Genomic DNA, 10,051 nt, shown 5'->3' on the forward strand with positions numbered 1-10,051 from the left:
GCATTCCGAACCAGTGGTAGATGCATCCAACTATTCGTAAGTACTTGTAAAAGTTTATTCGAATAAAAAAGATTTATTTTATTTTTTATTTTAACAGTTGACACAAGTTAAAATGGCGCGTGAAAACTCATTTTGTACTATACTTCCTACTTCCATGGTGCAAGTATCTATTTTTGAATAAAAGGCTTTGACTTTGACAAAAATTAAAACAAGGGAAAAACGTCAAAGAATTGGTTAAAAAGTTAATTGTCACTTAATTAAAAATTAGGTACACAATTTTTTTTTAAATTTTGACTCACGAGTAGGACGTTTTCGGAGCTGTCTGTACAATACAATATAAAAAGTTACGACGCACGATCTCTGTAGTAGAGGACTGGCCCTTAACTTAACTTAATTAAGAAATTGTGCATTAAAAAAAACAGATGACATTGTTTCTAATTTACCATTTTTTTTGTTAATAAAGTAAAAGCATGGGAAACGTCTTAACGTTGTTCAAACGTTTCTACTCAAAATTAATAATTCGTGTTTTAATGGTGAAATTTTTGCTGTTTTTTCAAAAAAAAATTAGCAGAGCGTAGTTATCTACCGTCCCCATCGACGTGTGAAAAAATTCAAAATTAAAAGTTATCACAAATTTTCACTTTGAATTTTTTCTGGATAAATGTCGAACTCAAAATTTTCATGAATTCCCAGTTTTCTGTGACTCGGACAGTTGCCGCGCGCGAGGACCGTGCGCCCGATCACTTTTCCGCCATTTTCCGGAGCGAAAACGCAAAAATTCGTGCGCCTGAACTCGACTGATTTCTATTCCGAGGTGATATACCAAAGCAAATTTGTTCATACAAATTTGATCGACTCGCATTGAAAAATTGCAGAAATCCTGCGCCGTTGGGCCGTTTTTCCAAGTTTTTACGGGAAAATTTGCCAGAACGTAGTTACCTACCGTTCCCATCGACCTGCAAAAGAAAATTCAAAATTTTCACTTAGATTTTTTTTCGGAAAAATGTCAAACTCAAAATTTTCCTGAATTCCCAGTTTTCACCGACTCGGGCAGTTCTCGCGCACTAGGACCGTACGCCCGATCACTTTTCCGCCATTTTCCGGAGCGAAAACGCAAAAATTCGTGCGCCTTAACTTCGGCTGATTTCTGTTCCGAGGTGATATAACACAGCCAATTTGTTCATACAAATTTGATCGACTCGCATGGAATATTGCAGAAATCCTGTGCCGTTGTTTCGTTTTTCCGAGTTTTCACGGGAAAATTTGTCAGGGCGCTGCTATATACCGGTCCCATCGACCTGCAAAAGAAAATTCAAAATCCAAAATTTTCACTTCGAAATTGTTTCAGAAAAATGTCTAACTCAAAATTTTCTTAAATTCCTGGTTTTCCCCGACTCGAACAGTTCCCGTGCGCGAGAACAGTGCGCCCGAGCATTTTTCCGCCATTTTCGGGAGCGAAAATTCGTGCACCTAACTTCGGCTGATTTCTGTTCCGAGGTGATATACCAAAGCAAATTTCTTCATACAAATTTGATCGACTCGCATTGAAAAATTGCAGAAATCCTGCACCATTAGGCCGTTTTTACAAGTTTTTACGGGAAAATTTGCCAGAACGTAGTTACCTACCGTTCCCATCGACCTGCAAAAGAAAATTCGAAATTCAAAATTTTCACTTAGATTTTTTTTCGGAAAAATGTCAAACTCAAAATTTTCCTAAATTCCCAGTTTTCACCGACTCGGACAGTTCTCGCGCACTAGGACCGTACGCCCGATCACTTTTCCGCCATTTTCCGGAGCGAAAACGCAAAAATTCGTGCGCCTTAACTCGGCTAATTTCTGTTCCGAGGTGATATACCAAAGCAAATTTGTTCATACAAATTTGATCGACTCGCATTGAAAAATTGCAGAAATCCTGCGCCGTTAGGCCGTTTTTACAAGTTTTTACGGGAAAATTTGCCAGAACGTAGTTACCTACCGTTCCCATCGACCTGCAAAAGAAAATTCGAAATTCAAAATTTTCACTTAGATTTTTTTTCGGAAAAATGTCAAACTCAAAATTTTCCTAAATTCCCAGTTTTCACCGACTCGGACAGTTCTCGCGCACTAGGACCGTACGCCCGATCACTTTTCCGCCATTTTCCGGAGCGAAAACGCAAAAATTCGTGCGCCTTAACTCGGCTAATTTCTGTTCCGAGGTGATATACCAAAGCAAATTTGTTCATACAAATTTGATCGACTCGCATTGAAAAATTGGAGAAATCCTGCGCCGTTGGGCCATTTTTCCAAGTTTTTACGGGAAAATTTGCCAGAACGTAGTTACCTACCGTTCCCATCGACCTGCAAAAGAAAATTCAAAATTCAAAATTTTCACTTAGATTTTTTTTCGGAAAAATGTCAAACTCAAAATTTTCCTGAATTCCCAGTTTTCACCGACTCGGACAGTTCTCGCGCACTAGGACCGTACGCCCGATCACTTTTCCGCCATTTTCCGGAGCGAAAACGCAAAAATTCGTGCGCCTTAACTTCGGCTGATTTCTGTTCCGAGGTAATATACCAAAGCAAATTTCTTCATACAAATTTGATCGACTCGCATTGAAAAATTGCAGAAATCCTGCGCCGTTGGCCCGTTTTACTGAGTTTTCACGGTAAAAATTTGTCAGAACGTTGTTTTACATATCGTTGCCATCGACCTGCAAAAGGAAATTTAAATTTCAAAATTTTCACAAATTTTCACTTAGATCTTTTGTGACAAAATATGTCAAATTATAATTTTCTCAAATTCCCGGTTTTCCCCTACTCGAACAGTACCCGCGCGCGAGGACATTGCACCCGAGCATATTTCTGCCATTTTCGGAAGCGAAACTGCGAAAATTCGTGCGCCTAACTTCGGCTGATTTCTGTTCACTCGTTGTTGTTACTCCTCCTAATATATTTCGTCTTGTTTTGGGTGGTATTTATTCTCGAATAGTGTACGGTGCGTGGTTGGTTGGTTGCAAGCGCGACCTGATGTGTAGTCCGGTTGTCAAACAACCTCACGTTTTTGTAAGGGCTCCGTTGTCGTGTATGACCAGTGTAGCTCAACCAGCGTATTTCGCCGGCTGTCTAATTTGCAGTCAGTGCGAGGATTTAGGAGTTAAATTGTGACTTCGTGATTGGCTCTGTTTGTCAGCTGATTATTTGATCTGTCTAACTTGCAGTCAGCGCGAGGATTTAGGAGTTCAATTGCAATTTGAAAGAAAGAAAGAAGAAAGAAAACTAGTTTATTCATCTTATGCCTAAGGTAGGTACAAACAAACTTAAAATTAAAGGTTAGTAGGTAGTAGTTAGTAGATAATAAGAAGTATTTAATAATTAATTTAATCTAAAATTAGTTCTTGCACCCACTTGGCACAAGATGAAATGGCCCCAGCTCAGCATTAATGCTGCAGGTTTTAAGAATAAAACCTGAGCGAATTTCGTGATTGGCTCTGTTTGTCACCTGATGGTTTGACCTAGTTTCTTTAGTTGTACTTGGCTAGTTTCAGAGCGATTTCATGCTTCTGTTTGGATCTATCCACGTGTGTCAAAGTAAACAGTTTATTTTCCATTTTTTGGTAGACCTGCTGTGTAGTCCGGTTGGCGAACAGCCTCACGTTTTCGGAAGGGCTCCATTGTCATGTATGACCAGGGCTGTAGCTCAACTGGCGTAGTTCACCAGCTGTCTTATTTGCGCGGTCTTAGTGCGAAGATTAAGGAGTTAAATTGCGACTTCGTGATTGGCCTTGTTTGTCAGCTGATTATTTGATCTGTCCAATTTGCAGTCAGCGCGAGAATTTAGGAATTCAATTGCGATTTCATGATTGGCTCTGTTTGTCAGATGATTATTTAACCTGTCTTATTTGCAGCCAGCGCGAGGATTCGGGAGTTCAATTGCGATTTCGTGATTGGCTCTGTTTGTCACCTGATGGTTTGACCTAGTTTCTAAGTTGTACTTGGCTAGTTTCAGAGCGATTTCATGCTTCTGTTTGGATTTATCCATCTTCTTGTAGGCCTGGCTCAAATTAGCTCGAGGTATATTTTTACAGACCTTTTCTGTATTGTTTTCGTTATTTTGATTTATATTGAATTCATCACAAACAGCGCGGTCTGATCTATATATTGGATTTTAGATTAGCGTCATTTGTGGTGGCACTGGAATAAAAGTCGTTTCTCTTGGCGTCTCAACCGCTTGGGCCTCTTTTTCGTTTACATGCATTGCCACAAAGACCGTGAGCACTACATTTATTTTATGACGTACATCACCACGATTTCGTGATTGACTCTGTTTGTCACCTGATGTTTTGACGTTGTACTGAGCTAGTTCCAGAGCAATTTCATGCTTCTGTTTGAATCTATCCACGTGTGTCAGAGTAAACAGTTTCTTTTTCATTTTCTGGTAGGCCTGGCTCAAATTAGCTCGAGATATATTTTCACAGACCTTTTCTGTATTGTTTTCATTATTTTGATTTATAGTGGATTTATCACGAACAGCGCGGTCTGATCTTTTTATTGAATTTCGGATTAGCGTCATTGGTGGCGGCACCGGCTCTTGGCGTTTCAACCGCTTGGGCCTCCTTTTCATTTACATGCATCGCCACAAAGACCGCGAAGCACGCGACTACATTTATGACGAACATCTCCACGATTTCGTGATTGGCTTTGTTTGTCACCTGCAGTGTGATTCTCTAAGGTAAAATAATATTTACATCGGTCGCACATCGGATGTTTCCTTAGATGTAGCACATTTGTTATTCTATTAATCGCGTTCGACTCACCTTTGCGACACTAGCGCTTCACGAGCGAGTGTGATCGATGTAGGAAACGGGTTTTTGACATTTATGTATGAAATTTGCTATTCTAATTGCTCGCCTTCGACTACATCGTACGCCCTCGCCTTCGATTCTATGTGTCAAACGGAAAAGCGTCTCCGGTGTAGCTTTTCTCTACGATGCACCATCGATGCACGAGTTAAATTTCGTTGTAAACATAGAAAAACTTTAAAAGAAAGGTAAAAATGTGAGTTTTATTTTGTTATTTTCTATAGTAAGTATAATTAAATGATAAAAAAATATCTGAGTTAACTATTTATCGTTTTTCACTTCAGATGGCTGCTCGCTTAGCTCAAGTACATTTTTCTTATTAGAAGAAGCTAAACAAGAGGAATACAAAATAAAAAGGCGTGCAAAAGGTTGTCAAATACGTGGTCTTCGTCTGCTCTCGACAGACGCATTATGTAAGAATATTTAGTATCACGGAGGAACTTGTGGCAATGTTAGAAAGGGATTTGCTGCCCTACATCAAGAGCTAGTCGTGCAGTGGTGTATGTATTATTTGGAGTTTAAAACGAAGATTTAGATGCCTTCTAGTTCATAGTGATTATGACCCAGGGATGGTGGCCAGAAGATTCATTATACTTAGCATGTTGCATGCACGTTTTACACAACATACTACAACATTACCAGCGTTGTCATTTCCAAATGACATAATCCGAGAAGAACATAGGATAATGAGCATGCTGCAAAGGAATCCTCGTCAAAGCAGAGCAGAGGGCTTAGAAGAAGGACAAAGGTGCCGAGAACTCCTTGCTAATCGCTCGTGGCGTGCAAGACAGATGCAATAATAAATAAAAGAGTAGATTTAGATAATTCTCAATTTCAAAGCCTTTATTTATTCCTTATCTTAATCTTAACTATATACATATATTTTAATGTTATATACATTTTATATCTTATACCGTGTGTGTGTTAGTGTTTTTCAATAGTTAATTATAATATATTTTATTGCATTTCTCGTTCATTTGTTTTTAATATTTGTGTGGAAAAGATAATAAAAGTGCAATATAAACTTAGTTTACATTTTTTTTACCATAGAAAAACAGACGGGTTTTGTTATAGACTTTTAGTAGAAAAAAATGAAATACTTCCCACAGGATTTAAAAGCTTCTCAACTGCTAGAGGTTCAGGAATTTTAGTGTCTTCCACTGCTTGAGAAGAATTCATAATCATCGTGATCAACCCATAGCCGGCTCACTGCAGAGCACGGGTCTCCTCTCAGAGTGATAAGGGTTTTGGCTATAATCTACCACGCTGGCTATGTGCAGATTGGTAGAGGCGCACACCTTTGAGAATATTATGGAGAACTCTTAGGCATGCAGGTTTCCTCACGATCTTCTTCTTCACCGTTAAAGCAAGTGATATTGGATAAAAAGCACAAAACTCCGAAAAGTTAGAAGTGCGTGCCCGGGATGGAATCCCCGACCTTCGATTAGAAGTCGGACATCCTAACCACAAGTCTATCACAGCTCACGAGAATTAGTTAAATATAATCTCCCTGATAAAAAAGCTGTGATAGCTTAGTGGTTAGGACGTCCACCTTCTAATCGGAGGTCGGGGGTTCGATTCCGGGCACGCACCTCTAACTTTTCGGAGTTATGTGCTTTTTAAGTAATAAAATATTACTTGCTTTAACGGTGAAGGAAAATATCGTGATGAAACCTGCATGCCTGAGAGTTCCCCATAATGTTGTCAAAGAGGTGTGAAGTGTACCAATCCGCACATGGTCAGCGTGGTAGACTATGGCCAAAACCCTTCTCACTCTGAGAGGAGACCCGTACGTACTCTGTGGTGAGCCGGCGATGGGTTGATCATGATGATGATGATGATGAATCTCCCTTGTGAGTTCTTCGCCTGCAACAGCCACAGTTGAGATATTATGAAAGAGTTGAAATAATTAACTAGTCAAAAAAAATCCGTAGGTATATTTTATACTAGCTTATGCTTGCGACTTCGGCCGCGTGGACTACACAAATTTCAAACCAATATTTCACCCCCTTAGGGGTTGAGTTTTCAAAAATCCGTTCTTAGTGGATGTCTACGTCATAATAGCTATCTGCATGCCAAATTTCAGGCCGATCCGTTCAGTAGTTTGAGCTGTGCTTTGATAGATCAGTCAGTCACCTTTTTCTTTTATACATAGGTATAAAAGCTAGTATAGACTAGCTGATGCCCGCGACTTCGTTCACGTGGATTTACGTTTTTCAAAATCCCACGGGAACTCTTTGATTTTCCGGGATAAAAAGAGCCTATGTCACTCTCCAAGTCTTTATCTATACCCATGCAAAAAATCACGTCAATCCGTTGCACCGTTGCGACGTGATTGAAGGACAAACCAACAAACTAACAAACCAACAAACAAACACACTTTCGCATTTATATAATGGTACGGATATAATATATAATAATATTATACACACCGCAGTCTCGAAATAACTCTCCAAGTGTGGTAAACTTTCATCATTTATATATCATTCTGAAATAAGAAAAAAAATAGTACTTTATATTATTATTTTAAATAATTTTCCATATTAATTACGTACCCATACTAGCCATACCTAATACCTACTTAAACTTTAAATGCGAAAGTGAGTCTATCTGTCTGCTAGCTTTTCACGGTCCAAAAATTAAACCAATTTCGATGAAATTTGGTGCAGAATTAGCTTACATCCCAAGGACGGACATAAGCTAGATACTTTTTATCCCAGAAAATCAAAGAGTTCCCACAGAATTCTTAAAGGGCCATCTATTTAACCCATTTATGCATTTATTTGTAATTTGGTACAGAGGTAGCTTGCATCCCGGAAATTGACATAGACAACTTCTTATCTCAGAAAAGCAGAGTTCCAACAGGATTTAAATATTCATTTATAGAGATAACATAGATAACAGACAATTCAAAATCTTCCTATCCTGTTGCAAAACTTTCTCCACCCATAAGAGAAACAATTATTAGGTATTTGCTCAAGGTTATTTAGATCTGCTACTGCTATATTTTCATCCATACCACTGCCTGTTCTTTCTTCTAGCAATAACCATGCTACTGCATTTTCCCTTTGCATCATCTTTTTTATCTTTCCAATACACATTTTGACAACATTTAACACTAGGTAGATACTAACATTTATAACTCTGCTTAGAAAGTAGATTGTGTCTTTGAAAATAATATTTACATACCTTTTGCTGTTGTTGCCAAGTTTTGATGCAGCCATTTGTATTCATCCAATATTGTCCAACTTCTTGGTGATGCTTGGTCACTACGGTCTCTAGCAAGGGCAGTGCGAGCGTGCCCAGATGCTAACCATGGTTTTTACTCCATAAATTTGAACAATTTTTCAAGTTGAGCAGTGGATGGGGCAATATTGCGAGGCACTGAAATTTATAATTAAATCGTTGGTCAGCACCGAAAGAACAGTTTGATAGGCAGTCTGACACAAGTTTAAAACCACTGATATCGGAGTAAATTAAGTTTAATTGAATACTCACTTGTATTTTAAAACAAAACACGATAAAACGACGTACAAAGACGAAGTTCACGCACTATTTGTTGAGTTGTTGTGACGACCTATGAAGTCACCATGGCAGTAAAGGAATTATAAGTGCTCCACTAACCACTTGATTTATTACGTGCAGTTTGTTTTAAGACTAGAGTTTTTTGTCGAGTAATCGTTTTTCAAGGGTGATCATTAATTTACCAATACCATTTTTAATTTTGTGCTGACTGACATTTTGCACGGCGGGAAGCAACTTTTTTTTTAATGATGCAAAACAAAGGCAAAGGTCTCCTGCCTATGTCCAAGATTTTTTTAAATAATGATAATTTCTCATAGTATTTTGCATTTATTGCTTTAACTTTGTATAAAAATAGCAAAGGTAATCATAAATGAATTTTAAACCCACTATAAATGCCATATTTCGTAATCGTAACTTTTTATCGGTATGAAAATAAAAATAGGATGACATCACTGGCTCATCCGAGATAACATCGTAGAGCCCGTCTCAACCATAAGATCGCCAACGAGCTTAAAGCCACTACAGAATCACAAATTTACAACCGTTGCTGGCCTGGTCGATCTGTACGATGTTACCTCGCAGACCGCATCGATGTTGGCAACGTTGAACCGTTCTTTAGAGAATCACATAGCTGATGGTTTGACCTAGTTTCTAAGTTGTACTTGGCTAGTTCCAGAGCGATTTCATGCTTCTGTTTGGATTTATCCACGTGTGTCAGAGTAAACAGTTTCTTTTTCATTTTCTGGTAGGCCTGGCTCAAATAGCTCGAGGTATATTTTCACAGACCTTTTCTGTATTATTTAATTATTTTGATTTATAGTCACATCACAAACAACGCGGTCGGATCTATATATTGGATTTCGGATGAGCGTCATTTGTGGCGGCACTGGAATGAAAGTCGTTTCTCTTGGCGTCTCAACCGCTTGGGCCCTTTTTTTGTTTTACATGCATCGCCATAAAGACCGTGAGCATTATGACGAACCTTTGAGGCTGGCTCCGATTCTCCTCATAATATATTTCGTCTCATCTTGGGTGGTATTCTTTCTCGAACAGTGCGCGGTGCGTGATTGGTTAGTTGCAAACGCGACCTGATGTGTAGTGCGGTTGCCAAACAACCTCACGTTTTTGGAAGGGCTCCGTTGTCGTGTATGACCAGGGTTCAATCGGCGTATTTCGTCAGCTGTCTAAATTGTAGTCAGTGCGAGGATTTAGGAGTTAAATTGCGCCTGTGTGATTGGCACTGTTTGTCAGCTGATTATTTGACCTGTCTAATAGGCTACTTGACAATTTTTTTAAGTTGGTCTTAAATGGTTAATATTTGTCCTATTATATCAAAAAAATTAACACTATATTTTTTTGCGCCCTAAAAACCGTAAAACTTTAATTTAAAAAAATATTTTTCTTAGACAGGTGAAAACACTGTCGGCCATGTTTGGCCGATAGATTATCTGTGCTCTGACGTCATGCATTTGTAAACAACAGTATAACCCTGGGTTATACTGTTGTCTGTTGTCTGACTTGTTGTCTGACGTCATGCATTTGTAAACAACAGTATAACCCTGGGTTATACTGTTGTTTACAAATGCATGACGTCAGAGCACAGATAATCTATCGGCCAAACATGGCCGACAGTGTTTTCACCTGTCTAAGAAAAATATTTTTTTAAATTAAAGTTTTACGGTTTTTAG

General features: G+C 38.7%; 1 long non-coding RNA gene across 1 annotated transcript; it reads right to left on the reverse strand.

The window, feature by feature from the left end:
* Positions 1 to 6,358: 6,358 nt before the first annotated feature.
* On the reverse strand, positions 6,359 to 8,955 carry LOC138403810 (uncharacterized). Its single transcript, XR_011237970.1, has 4 exons — positions 8,337 to 8,955; positions 8,028 to 8,222; positions 7,271 to 7,326; positions 6,359 to 6,704 (listed from the first exon to the last, which is right to left on the reverse strand). It is a non-coding gene; the product is annotated as an uncharacterized lncRNA (long non-coding RNA).
* Positions 8,956 to 10,051: the final 1,096 nt, after the last annotated feature.

This window comes from Maniola hyperantus, chromosome 21 (genome assembly GCF_902806685.2).
Source record: "Maniola hyperantus chromosome 21, iAphHyp1.2, whole genome shotgun sequence".
NCBI classification, from domain to species: Eukaryota; Metazoa; Arthropoda; class Insecta; order Lepidoptera; family Nymphalidae; genus Maniola; species Maniola hyperantus.